Below are 14,091 nucleotides of genomic sequence, written 5' to 3'. Positions count from 1 at the left end.
TCCATCAATCCTGCTCTCCCACTGCTCCACATCTGCCTCCCCTCTCTGTCAATCCCTCCACTGGCTCCGCTATCCCTACAGAACCCCCTACAAACTCCTCACTGTCACATACAAGGCCCTCTCCAGCTCTACTGCACCCTACATCTCCAACCTCATCTCCCTACTCACTGCCTCTCGCCCACTCCAGCCGGCCAATGATCACCATATTTCCTACCCTCTGGTTACCCTATCTCTTGCCAGGATCCCAGTCCACCCCATGCTTCCCCATCCCATCTTTCTCATTATGTCAGACTATATCCCAGCCTGCATTGCTTCAAGTGGGCACTAAACACTCACCTGTGCATAAAAGCATAGCCCGTCCGCCACATAGGGGGAAATTTACTGAAGGAAATTTGAAAAAAATAGGTGTATTTGTATCCAGAAATACACTTATTTTTTGACATTTACTATCCCGAAAATACGGCAATTCGTATTCGCATTGATGTGCTATCAATACGAATACGAATTGCCGTATTTTCCGGATTGTAAATGTCAAAAATAAGTGTATTTCTGGATACAAATACACCTATTTTTTACAAATTTCCTTTAGTAAATTTCTCCCATAGTCTCCCTCACCCTCTCGCACCCACCAACTCACCCCCTTCCTGCCCCCCCTTACACTGACTCACTCATTATGTATTCCATTTATTCCTCCTTCCCTTTAGACTATAAGCCCCATGAGCAGGGCCCTCCTCCCTCCTCATATCCTACTTCTCTCACACCCCAGCTCCTTCTCTGTTTTGCCTTGCAGTGCTATTTGTTTACTGTATTATTATACTGGTTTCTGTACAGTACTGTTTTATCCTGTACTGTCCTCTGAACAGTGCTGTGGACCACTTGCGCTGGCCTTTAAATAAAGTTTAATATAATTATTATACTTTAATCTGTTTTTAAATATTCACTGTTGCAACTACTGTACTTTATATAATATAAACGTTTTTTTCTTGAAAATAAAGACAATGTACTTGTCCTAAATTGTCCTGTACTGCAAGTCGTTGTTTCCTTGCTATTTATTTATTGTGAGGCGCTGCGGAAGCCTTGTGGCGCCATATATATAAGCTATGATATTAATAACTATCAACAGTCTATTTTAGATTTCTAGTAAATGATGAAATATATTTATCAAAATAAAATAAGAAAAAACAACAACTTTCTTCTAACACAAAACTTGTGACGATTCATTTTTGGGAGTTTACCCTTCCTGCCAAGGAGCCTGCGGGGTCTCCCATTACTCCGAGAGGTTCCCATATATTGCCAGAGTCACAACCATATACAGTAAGGTGTTTATTTCTGCCACCATTTCTACAAAAAGCTTTTAAGTGTCTATGAACAGTTGGTTTTGTTTTTAGAATTTATAGTAAATTGGGATCCATTTAGTGTTAGTACCAGGAGCGTATTTGAAGTGTGATAACTCCGGACATTAAAGGAAACTTGATATAAGATTACTCTTTGCAAAGTATACACAGAAAGTGGTAATGAGACAGACAGAGAACCGCAATGGGGGGTGATTACACAGCAAACACAGATATACACAATCTAGTGACCCATGGGTGTCATTTACAGCAATGCTGTGATACAATATTATTATTATATTACAGGTTGAGTACCCCTTATCCAAAATGCTCGGGACCAGAATAATTTTGGATAATGGATTATTCCGTAATCCAGAATATTTTTATATTTCAATGATGTATCTTAAGGTATCTTGCATTTATGAAATGCACACAAACATATTTTAATTGTGCGTAAAACAAGGTTTCAAAACATGAAACAACGTTTGTGTACTCAGATACTGATTTTAAATGCCAAGCAATCATTTTCTTGAACATATTTAGTGCCAGTTACATATCATGTCCTCAGTAGTGCCAGTTACTTATCATGTCCTCAGTAGTGCTGTTATAAGATGTCCCCAGTAGTGTTAGTTACAGATGTCCCCGGTAGTGCCAGTTACATATGTCTCCAGTAATGCTGTTACAGATGTCCCCAGTAGTGCCAGTTACAGATGTCCCAAGTAGTGCCAGTTACAGATGTCGCCAGTAGTGCCAGTTACAGATGTCCCCAGTAGTGCTGTTACAGATTTCCCCAGTAGTTGCACTTATATATCATGTCCTCAGTAGTGCCGTTACAGATGTCCCAAGAAGTGCTGTTACAGAGGTCTCCAGAAGTGCCAGTTACAGATGTCCCCGGTAGTGCTGTTACAGATGTCCCCAGTAGTGCCAGTTACATATCATGTCCTCAGTAGTGCTGTTACATATGTCCCCAGTAGTACCAGTTACATATCATGTCCCCAGTAGTGCCAGTTACATATCATGTAACTGGCATGTCATATAATCTGTAATAGCATGTAGTGCTATTACAGATGTCCCCAGTAGTGTTTTAAGCAAAAAATTATTACTACTATTACTATCATTATTATTATTATTTTATCCATTGGCATAAAAGAGTGCACATTTATTACAGGGGTAACAGTTGTTATTTTGCGGTCATATAAATGGCACCCACGTCATATAATAATACATTTAGGCCCCTTGCATAATTTTTTTAATGAATATTGAATTAGTAGTGTCCCTGCAACATAATTCATAAATAAATATTATTGCTCTATAGAGAAAATTAACAAAAACAACACAAGTTTTTTTCCAGTTGTTCAAATAATATTGCCCCATCATGGAATTATTCATTTTATTTGTTTACCTCATTAATAAAAATTATTTCCCCACAATATAAGTGGATGGTGATTCCTCGCCTTCTGATTGGTCATGTGGAGATTTGTTGGTTTTTCTATGGTGTCTTCAAACATCCCCCAAACCCATCCGCGAGCAAATTTACCCCACAGACTCTTTATAATGATATATAACCTGCATATGGCAGGGGCAATTGAAGTTACTGGGTAGTGGTAACAGTACCAGGGGCATACAGTAATACAGATACATAGGCTGTGCCCACAGAGCTTACACTCATTATAGACCAGCATTGCACAATGTCAGTTAATACCCGCTGCAAGGGAATTCAGACAAGAAGTCTAAAATGGTCAAGTATTGTAAAGTACAAATAACTTAATAATTAGATAATGAAATACCCATCAATTCCAATGAGATAATCATTTTCTTTATTGTGTATAATGTCCTTTAAGAACGACATGTTTCATTTAGGGTATATAGACATCAGGACATGTATACTAGATAGGACGAGAAGGATTCTAAATGTGACTGATATCTAAAAAATCCCCCGTGCCACTTGTACAGGGTTTATCTGTCATTTGTAAACAGGTGACAGGAGGACAGAGAGAGGCACGAGGCACAGAACATTGCCAGGAGGAAAAACAACTGAGACTGAATGATGGCACAATATACTATATATTAATACATATATATATATATATATATATATACACACACAGTATCTATCTATCTATCTATCTATCTATATATATATAGAAGTCAGTTTCAAACAAGCAGCGGCACTCCACGATTTGCTGTGATCAAAGATTTATTCCAACGTTTCGGGGCGTATTCCCCCCATTCTCAAGGATACAGTGCAACTGTATCCTTGAGAACGGGGGGAATACGCCCCGAAACGTTGGAATAAATCTTTGATCACAGCAAATCGTGGAGTGCCGCTGCTTGTTTGAAACTGACTTCTATGCATGTATCCGGAAGGCACCCACGTACACTGCACTGAGCAGGGGAGAGTGCCGGACTGAAACAAAAGTCTATATATATATATATATATATATATATATATATACATTCATACAGAGGGAGAGAGAGAGAGGCACAAGGCACAGAACATTGCCAGGAGGATAAACAACCGAAAATATGGCACAGTATATATATATATATATATATATATATATATATATATATATATAAACAGGCAAGAAAGCACGTCACTCCGGGTCTGGTGTCAACAAACAGAATTTTACTGCGCAATGTCTACGCCGTTTCGGGCTGGGCCCGTCTTCAGGTTAATGTCCTGAAGACGGGCCCAGCCCGAAACGGCGTAGACATTGCGCAGTAAAATTCTGTTTGTTGACACCAGACCCGGAGTGACGTGCTTTCTTGCCTGTTTGTATTTGTGGGTGAGAATTCGCCCTCAGCACGGGCACCTGGGCAAGTACCATAGCTGCCCCTGTCAGCGGAGGAGTTGCCGGACACCAACCTGTCTATATATATATATATATATATATATAGATATTCATCCCTTTCCAGTCTCAATACATACTGCATGCTCCCCCATCTCCAGTGTGTGTGTATGTGTGTGTATGTGTGTGTGTGGGGGGTGGGGGGACGACTACTAGCATTGTTATACAGTCCCTGGGCTGACAATGTCAAGGTCAACAGTCACATGGTCGACACCTGGGAATGGTCGACATACCATAGGTCGGCGTTGACAGAAGGTGAACACAAGCTTAAGGTTGACATTGACATGGTCAATACTCAAAAAGTCGACATGAGTTTTTCACTTTTTTGCGTGTAGACACCAACTTGGTTCATACTTTAATATCCGAGTGGGCATAGAGGGAAAATATAATAGTGTGCCAAGTGCAACAAGGCACCGTGCCCGTAGTGTGAGCCATATGAGGGGAAGTGGCACACTTATATGGTGTCCATGTTGACATATGTCGACATAGCCAAAAACCATTAAAAACTTGCGTCAACTTTTTGAGTGTCGACCATGTCCAAGTCAACCTTTAGCCGGTGTCAACCTTCTGCCAATGTCAACCTATGGTATGTTGACCATTTCCAGGTATTGACCTAGACATTGTGGACCCACTACACCATAACCCATACAGTATACATACATATTTACACCACTGTAATTAATCTGCACACGATCTGCTCACGATCTGCACATGATCTACACACGATCTGCTCGCGATCTGCCCACTATCTGCTCACGATCTGCTCACAATCTGCTCACGATCTGCACATGATCTGCACATGGCTCACGATCTGCACAGGATCTGCTCACAATCTGCACATGATCAGCACAGGATTTGCTAAAGATCTGCTCATGATCTGCACAGGATTTGCTCACGATCTGCTCATGATCTGCACATAATCTGCTCACGATCTGCACATGATCGGCTCACGATCTGCACATGGCTCATGATCTGCACATGATCTGCACAGGATTTGCACAGGATCTGCTCACGATCTGCTCACTATCTGCTCAGAATCTGCTCACAATCGGCTCACGATCTGCTCACGATCTGATCACGATCTGCTCCTGATCTGCACATGATATGGTCACAATCTGTACCCAGACGAAGGAAGATTGTGAAATCCTTACTACAGCAGGTAAAATTTTCAAATCGACCAAAGGTCCAGCAGGGATGCGCGATGGATTGGAATCGCATTAAAAACAGGCCCAATTCTGCTTTCTTTTACATAGTCGGATTAAATTGTATCAAAATTGGGGGAATGGAGCCCAAATCGTAAAGGTGTGTACTCAGCATTAGTCTTTTAATGTTGTCCTGATCCCTGAACATGAAAAAACAGTAGGGAGTGAATTTACTAAAGTTCTAAAAATGAACAGAAGTGATGTTGCCCGTAGCAACCATGCTGCCTCAGCCTATTGCATCCTAGAAAATTATAGATAGAATCTGATTGGTTGCTATAAGCAACATCACAGCCTTTCATTTTTAAATAAATTTACCTCCGCTGTCTCAGATTGATGCATTATGAGGGAAAAAATTGTAATACATCAACACACATCCGCCGTATCAGTGCTCTTATAGGCCTTTATTCTGATTGAGTCGGACCGCTGTGTGTGCGGTCGGACAGCCGATGTTTGGTGTTTGCGCATGTGCAGAGGCGTATCTGTGCCTCTGCGAACGCCTCGCACGTCCAAACACGGCGTGAGTTCCGTGCAGAAAATGATCGGTCTGAACCATCCGAGCAGGGGGTGGAGAGGGGCGTGAAGGGCTGTTTGGGCTCATTACCATATGCGTACACCCTGCGTTTCATGGGCATTCCCATGAAAACACTGGGCGTACGTATGGTAATGCGGCCGTGACGCACGTGTGGGGGGCGGACAGCTGACATAGCCGGATGCCAGCTGCCCGCCCATATCCCTGCTTTCATACGGAAAAATGTCCGTGTGGTCTGGAGCACTCGGAGCTGTCTGACCGCTCAGTCCATCATTCGATGGTCGGCAACCATCGGAGAATGGGGGAGGTTCCCACAGATGGAGGAGGTGTTCACACGAAAATCCACTCGCGGTCCGTTCGCTTGGCATCTTACCGCATTCGGACAGTGTGAGCGATCCGTACGGTAGGCACCGTCCGTACGGATCGCTCACACCGTCCGAATGTGGTAAGATTATAGGCATCCGTCCGAATCAACTAGAATAAGGGCCATAATACGGTCTATACCACACATCTGCCGTATCAGTGCTCTTATAATATGGTCTATACCACACATCTGCCATATCAGTGCTCTTATAATATGGTCTATACCACACATCCGTGCTCCTATAATACAGTATATAAGCAGACTAACATACAGAGAGACCGGTATTAATAATATAGTATAAAAGCAGACTTACATACAGACTGTAATAATATGGTATAGAAGCAGACTAACATACAGAGAAACTAATAATAATATGGTATAGAAGCAGACTAACATACAGAGAGACTGTAATAATAATATGGTATAGAAGCAGACTAACATACAGAGAGACTGTAATAATAATATGGTATAGAAGCAGACTAACATACAGATAGACTGTTATAATAAAATGGTATAGAAGCAGACTAACATACATAGAGACTGTAATAATAATATGGTATAGAAGCAGACTAACATACAGAGAGACTGTAATAATAATATGGTATAGAAGCAGACTAACATACAGAGAAACTAATAATAACATGGTATAGAAGGACACTAACATACAGAGAGACTGTAGTAATAATATGGTATAGAAGCAGACTAACATACAGAGAGACTGTAATAATAATATGGTATAGAAGCAGACTAACATACAGAGAGACTGTAATAATAATATGGTATAGAAGCAGACTAACATACAGAGAGACTGTAATAATAATATGGTATAGAAGTAGACTAACATACAGAGAGACTGTAATAATAATATGGTATAGAAGCAGACTAACATACAGAGAGACTGTAATAATAATATGGTATAGAAGCAGACTAACATACAGATAGACTGTAATAATAAAATGGTATAGAAGCAGACTAACATACATAGAGATTGTAATAATAATATGATATAGAAGCAGACTAACATACAGATAGACTGTAATAATACGGTAATATGGTATAGAAGCAGACTAACATACAGATAGACTGTAATAATAATATGGTATAGAAGCAGACTAACATACAGAGAGACTGTAATAATAATATGGTATAGAAGCAGACTAACATACAGAGAGACTGTAATAATAATATGGTATAGAAGCAGACAAACATACAGATAGACTGTAATAATAATATGGTATAGAAGCAGATTAACATACAGAGAGACTGTAATAATAATATGGTATAGAAGCACACTAACATACAGAGAGACTGTAATAATAATAATATGGTATAGAAGCAGATTAACATACAGAGAGACTGTAATAATAATATGGTATAGAAGCACACTAACATACAGAGAGACTGTAATAATAATATGGTATAGAAGCAGACTAACATACAGAGAGACTGTAATAATAATATGGTATAGAAGCAGACTAACATACAGATAGACTGTAATAATAATATGGTATAGAAGCAGACTAACATACAGAGAGACTGTAATAATAATATGGTATAGAAGCAGACTAACATACAGAGAGACTGTAATAATAATATGGTATAGAAGCAGACTAACATACAGAGAGACTGTAATAATAATATGGTATAGAAGCAGACTAACATACAGATAGACTGTAATAATAATATGGTATAGAAGCACACTAACATACAGAGAGACTGTAGTAATAATAATATGGTATAGAAGCAGACTAACATACAGATAGACTGTAATAATAATATGGTATAGAAGCAGACTAACATACAGAGAGACTGTAATAATAATATGGTATAGAAGCAGACTAACATACAGAGAGACTGTAATAATAATATGGTATAGAAGCAGACTAACATACAGATAGACTGTAATAATAATATGGTATAGAAGCACACTAACATACAGAGAGACTGTAGTAATAATAATATGGTATAGAAGCAGACTAACATACAGATAGACTGTAATAATAATATGGTATAGAAGCAGACTAACATACAGAGAGACTGTAATAATAATATGGTATAGAAGCACACTTACATACAGAGAGACTGTAATAATAATATGGTATAGAAGCAGACTAACATACAGATAGACTGTAAAATTTAATATGGTACAGGTTGAGTGTCCCTTATCCAAATATCCGTTATCCAAATTATTCCAAAAACCATAGTCTCCAAAATGTACTTTTATTTTTTATGCTAAACACCTTCTGGATAACTGTAACTGGCACTACTGGGGAAATAACATGTAACTGGCACTATAAGTGCAAGGACATGATTACTTGGCATTCAAATTCAGTGTCTGAGATTGTATACAATCTTTGTTTCATATTTTAAAACCTTTTTTATGCACGAATAAAATATATTTGTGTGTATTTCATGTGTTTTATGTGCTTATACAGCATAAATACAAGATACCTCAAGATACCTCATTTAAATATAACAATATTCCAAAATACGGAATAATCTGTTATACAAAATTCTTCTGGTCCCGAGCATTTTGGATAAGGGATACTCCACCTGTATAGAAGCAGACTAACATACAGAGATGGTAATAATAATATGGTGTATAAGCAGACTAACATACAGATACTGTAATAATAATAATGTGGCATGGAAGCAGACTAACATACAGGGAGATAATAATAATATGGTATAAAAGCAGACTAACATATAGAGAGACTAAAACCCCTTTCACACCGCAATTGGTAAACGGTATATTGCCGTTTTTTTTCCATTTTAACAAGTTTAAAACTGTAGTGGGAAAGCGTCAGAGTTCATTTACTGGTTAAAGATAACCGGTATTTCAAAACGTTTAAAAAGCAGAGTCCTACACGTTTCAAAGCCGTTTTTTATGCAGTGAGAATGGCTCTGAAATGGTATTTAGTAAAAACAACAGACTACAGACCTGTGATAGGCTGTCCCCTGCATTCTGCCTTGAAACGTGTTCAGGGGATTAAACCAGTTGACTGATGTGAATGGTATTTAAACGGTATTTAAAACGGTAATCTACTGCAATGTGAAGGCTCAGACCCGTTTTAAATACACTTTCAAAATACCGTTTTTTAAAACATTTAGGCAGTGTGAAAGCGGTATTAATATAATTTGGTATAGAAGCAGAATAACATGCAGAGACAGTAATAATAATATTGTATAAAAGCAGACTAACATACGGAGAGACTGTAATTAAATGGTATAGAAGCAGACTGACATACAGACTGTAAAAGTAATATGGTATAGAAGCAGACTAACATACAGAGAGACTGTAATAATATGGTATAGAAGCAGACTAACATACAGAGAGACTGTAATAATATGGTATAGAAGCAGACTAACATACAGAGACGGTAATAATAATAATATGATATAGAAGCAGACTAACATACAGAGACGGTAATAATAATAATAATATGGTATAGAAGCAGACTAACATACAGAGACGGTAATAATAATAATATGATATAGAAGCAGACTAACATACAGAGACGGTAATAATAATAATATGATATAGAAGCAGACTAACATACAGAGACGGTAATAATAATAATATGATATAGAAGCAGACTAACATACAGAGACAGTAATAATAATAATAATAATATGATATAGAAGCATACTAACATACAGAGACAGTAATAATAATAATATGATATAGAAGCAGACGGTAGTAATAATAATAATAATAATATGGTATAGAAGCAGACTAACATACAGAGACGGTAATAATAATAATATGGTATAGAAGCAGACTAACATACAGAGACGGTAATAATAATAATAATAATAATAATATGGTATAGAAGCAGACTAACATACAGAGACGGTAATAATAATAATAATATGGTATAGAAGCAGACTAACATACAGAGACGGTAATAATAATAATATGGTATAGAAGCAGACTAACATACAGAGACGGTAGTAATAATAATAATATGGTATAGAAGCAGACTAACATACAGAGACAGTAATAATAATAATATGGTATAGAAGCAGACTAACATACAGAGACGGTAGTAATTATAATATGGTATAGAAGCAAACTAACATACAGAGACGGTAATAATAATAATATGATATAGAAGCAGACTAACATACAGAGACGGTAATAATAATAATAATATGGTATAGAAGCAGACTAACATACAGAGACGGTAATAATAATAATGAGGTATAGAAGCATACTAACATACAGAGACGGTAGTAATAATAATAATATGGTATAGAAGCAGACTAATATACAGAGATGGTAATAATAATAATATGATATAGAAGCAGACTAACATACAGAGACGGTAATAATAATAATATGATATAGAAGCAGACTAACATACAGAGACAGTAATAATAAAAATATGATATAGAAGCATACTAACATACAGAGACAGTAATAATAATAATATAATATAGAAGCAGACTAACATACAGAGACAGTAATAATAATAATAATATGGTATAGAAGCAGACTAACATACAGAGACGGTAATAATAATAATATGATATAGAAGCAGACTAACATACAGAGACGGTAGTAATAATAATATGATATAGAAGCAGACTAACATACAGAGACAGTAATAATAATAATAATAATAATAATATGATATAGAAGCATACTAACATACAGAGACAGTAATAATAATAATATGATATAGAAGCAGACTAACATACAGAGACGGTAATAATAATAATATGGTATAGAAGCAGACTAACATACAGAGACGGTAGTAATAATAATATGGTATAGAAGCAGACTAACATACAGAGAGACTGTAATAATAATAATATGATATAGAAGCAGACTATCATACAGAGAAGAGAGACTGTATCAATAGAGCACCATTGGGGCAGATGTATTAAGCCTTATGTGATAAACAGGAGGGTGATAAAGAGTGATAAATGTCCAGCCAATAAGCTACAGGCGGTGTGTGAAAAAAATGACAGTTAGTTCGGCTGACTGGCTGAACGTTTATAACTCTTTATTACTATTGCGTTTGTCTATTTTTAAGGCTTAATCAAGCTTAATAAAGCGCCAGTGTTGTGTGGCTTCCAGTGACAAACAACAGCAAATGGAAATACTCAACAACCCACAGCGCAAATAGTGACACTCAGCCCAGGAAATACAAAGAAAGCCTTCACCAAAGCTTTAAAACATAGGATACAAACACAGATTTTTTGTAAATCCACTAGCAAGTTTAACACAAAAAGAATGTATATGTCACTTACACAGTAAATCTAGATCATTCTCTTTTGGAGTCTCTTAGATCTAAAAGAAACTAAAAAACAGGAAGACCGTAGTGCAGCAATGTCTGAATAAGAAATTGATTTATTATTCAGTTCACTCACATTCCATTAGAAATAGTGCACATATATCAATAGGTCTTTCTGTTCAATGCAGCAAGATCTTCCACATGAATTAGCCCTATGGACTCGATAAGAAATATATAGTGCAGAAACGTCTTACAAAGTAAAAAGTGACATTTATTTAATACATTAGGGTCCCGAAAATCGGGTCACCCTCCCGGCCCCCCGGAAAGGTGGCCAACCCTCCTGGATTCTAGGGGACCCCCCCCTGATTGCGGTTCCACCCCTGACCGCAACGTTCAGGGGCGGATCCAGGATAAAATGACAGGGGGGGCACCAATGATAAAAAAGGGTTTGGGTGGGGGAGGGGCGGTGTTAGTGGTGCCAGTGTACATGCTAAGAGAGGGTGGGAATGGAATTAAAAATAGGCCCTTAGCTTTTAAAGTACGCAGGCCCACCATGGCGACAAAAGTGAAGGACGTAGTTGTGCGCACGCCGAAGGCGCGCTCCGGAAAAGGGTGTGTGGCCACTCAACAGGGGGCGTGTCAACACCATATACAACTTCTACACATTATGCTACAAAATACTAGACCCCATTATACTTGCCCCTTACACATGATGCCAAATGAAATGAGCCAAAATTCAAATAATGCCACATGGATTATGTCAAAATTCACATAATGCCACACGGATTGAGCCAAAATTCACATAATGTCACACGGATTGAGACAGAATTCACAATACACTTCATAAACAGGGACATTGTCCACCAAAGGCTCGCATTAAACATTTACACCATAATGTCCATTACACGTTAAGTTACACGCCATTATGTCCATTATGTGTTATGCCAAACACCATAATGCCTATTAAAAATTATGCTACATAAGTGCTGCTTCTCTACATGCTCATTGCCAAGGGTTCCATGCTCATTGCCAGAGGTTCCATGCTCGTTGCCATGTGGGATTACATGCTCATTGCCAAGGGGGAATACATGCTTGTGGTAAATGGGGGACAGCCGCCGCCAGGCAGAAGTGATAGCCACTGACAGTGGCAGAGCCTGGCTGTATTCAGAGCACTGCAGGTCCCGGCTATTTAAAATAATACCCCTTTCACACCAGAAAATGCATTCCCAGGTTGGCCCCTTTTACACCAGCCTAGTCCCTGCATTTTCTGGTGTGAGGGGGAGAGAAAACCACCCCTCCCCCCTTTAACCAGTTATCTCATTTAACCGCCTTTATCTTCGGAACCAACTGACCCATTTACATGAGACAAGTATTATATTGAAGAACTTTTGAGTGGGCTTTGAATGATTTTGGTCCAGTGAAACTGGAACGTTTGGTTCCAGAGTAATCTGCCCTCAAAGAACATGAACAGCCATGAAATTACATTTCAAAAATAAAAAAATCAGTTTACACGCAATATCTCTGGAACCAATTGACCGATTTGGACCAGCCTGGTATCATATTGAAGGCCCAGCGATTTGGAATTGAATGAAACCCCAAGCTTCTGTGATGCCAGGGCAGGAACTGGCAGCCATAGGAACCGGGTGGGGGTCGGAATTGATGAGTCCCATATTATCCTATGGGGAAAAAATGCTACAGGTTCGCCAGGCGATATGTCCGGTTCCCGGGGGGCTAGAGACATGGGGCTGGGCTCGTTGGAAAGCCCTGGTCCTCAGCTGCAAATAAATGACAGGGGGCACGTGCCCGGGTGCCCCCCCCCCCTGAATACGCCACTGGCAACGTTTAAATTACCTTATCTAGCCTACGGCCACACCACCCTGAACACGCCCGATCTCGTCTGATCTCCAAAGCTAAGCAGGGTCAGGCCTGGTTAGTTCTTGGATGGGAGACCGCCTGAGAATACCTGGTGCTGTAGGCTTAAAAAAAAAAAAATTACCTTATCTCTGCAGATCTCTGGGGAGGGGGCGGGCTAAAGTGTCATAATCACATCATTTAGTGATGTCACCTTTAATTCCCGCCCCCAACTCCTGCTGAAAGTCTCCTCTCCAGGCTTCTCCCGGAGAGGAGCTTTTAAAAGTCGGCAACCCTGTAATACACTCACATGTGGTATATAAAATCAAGCAGAATAGCCCACTGGGTGATCAGATCCATGCACAGTGAACTGAATAATAAATCAATTTCTTATTCAGACATTGCTGCACTATGGTCTTCCTGTTTTTGAGTTTCTTCCAGTGACCAACCCCAGTTGTGGGAAATAGTAAAATAAGTAGGTATAAAATGGTTGCACAGCGCACGTCACCATTTTGCTGTAGGCCATAACATGGAGAATCAGCTGCAAACCATTAACACCAACCACCAAGTATCAGCGACAAAATGGCTGCTAAAATCTGCTGATTTGTTGCCTATATGTATGTTATCCATACCCAGTGATTGCCACACCTTGTCATTGTTCCTGGCAACAGCTGTGACAAACAATGTCTTTGAAAGCCAAAGAATCAAATGTGTCAGAG

The 14,091-nt window shown here is 38.8% G+C and overlaps 1 pseudogene; it reads left to right on the top strand.

The window, feature by feature from the left end:
* The first annotated feature begins 13,380 nt into the window (after nt 1–13,380).
* LOC146065242 (5S ribosomal RNA) lies at nt 13,381–13,499 on the top strand (annotated as a pseudogene).
* Nucleotides 13,500–14,091: the final 592 nt, after the last annotated feature.

The sequence above is a fragment of the Crinia signifera genome, chromosome 3 (assembly GCF_055691185.1).
Source record: "Crinia signifera chromosome 3, ASM5569118v1, whole genome shotgun sequence".
NCBI classification, from domain to species: Eukaryota; Metazoa; Chordata; class Amphibia; order Anura; family Myobatrachidae; genus Crinia; species Crinia signifera.
This window is presented reverse-complemented; position numbering and strand designations above follow the sequence as displayed.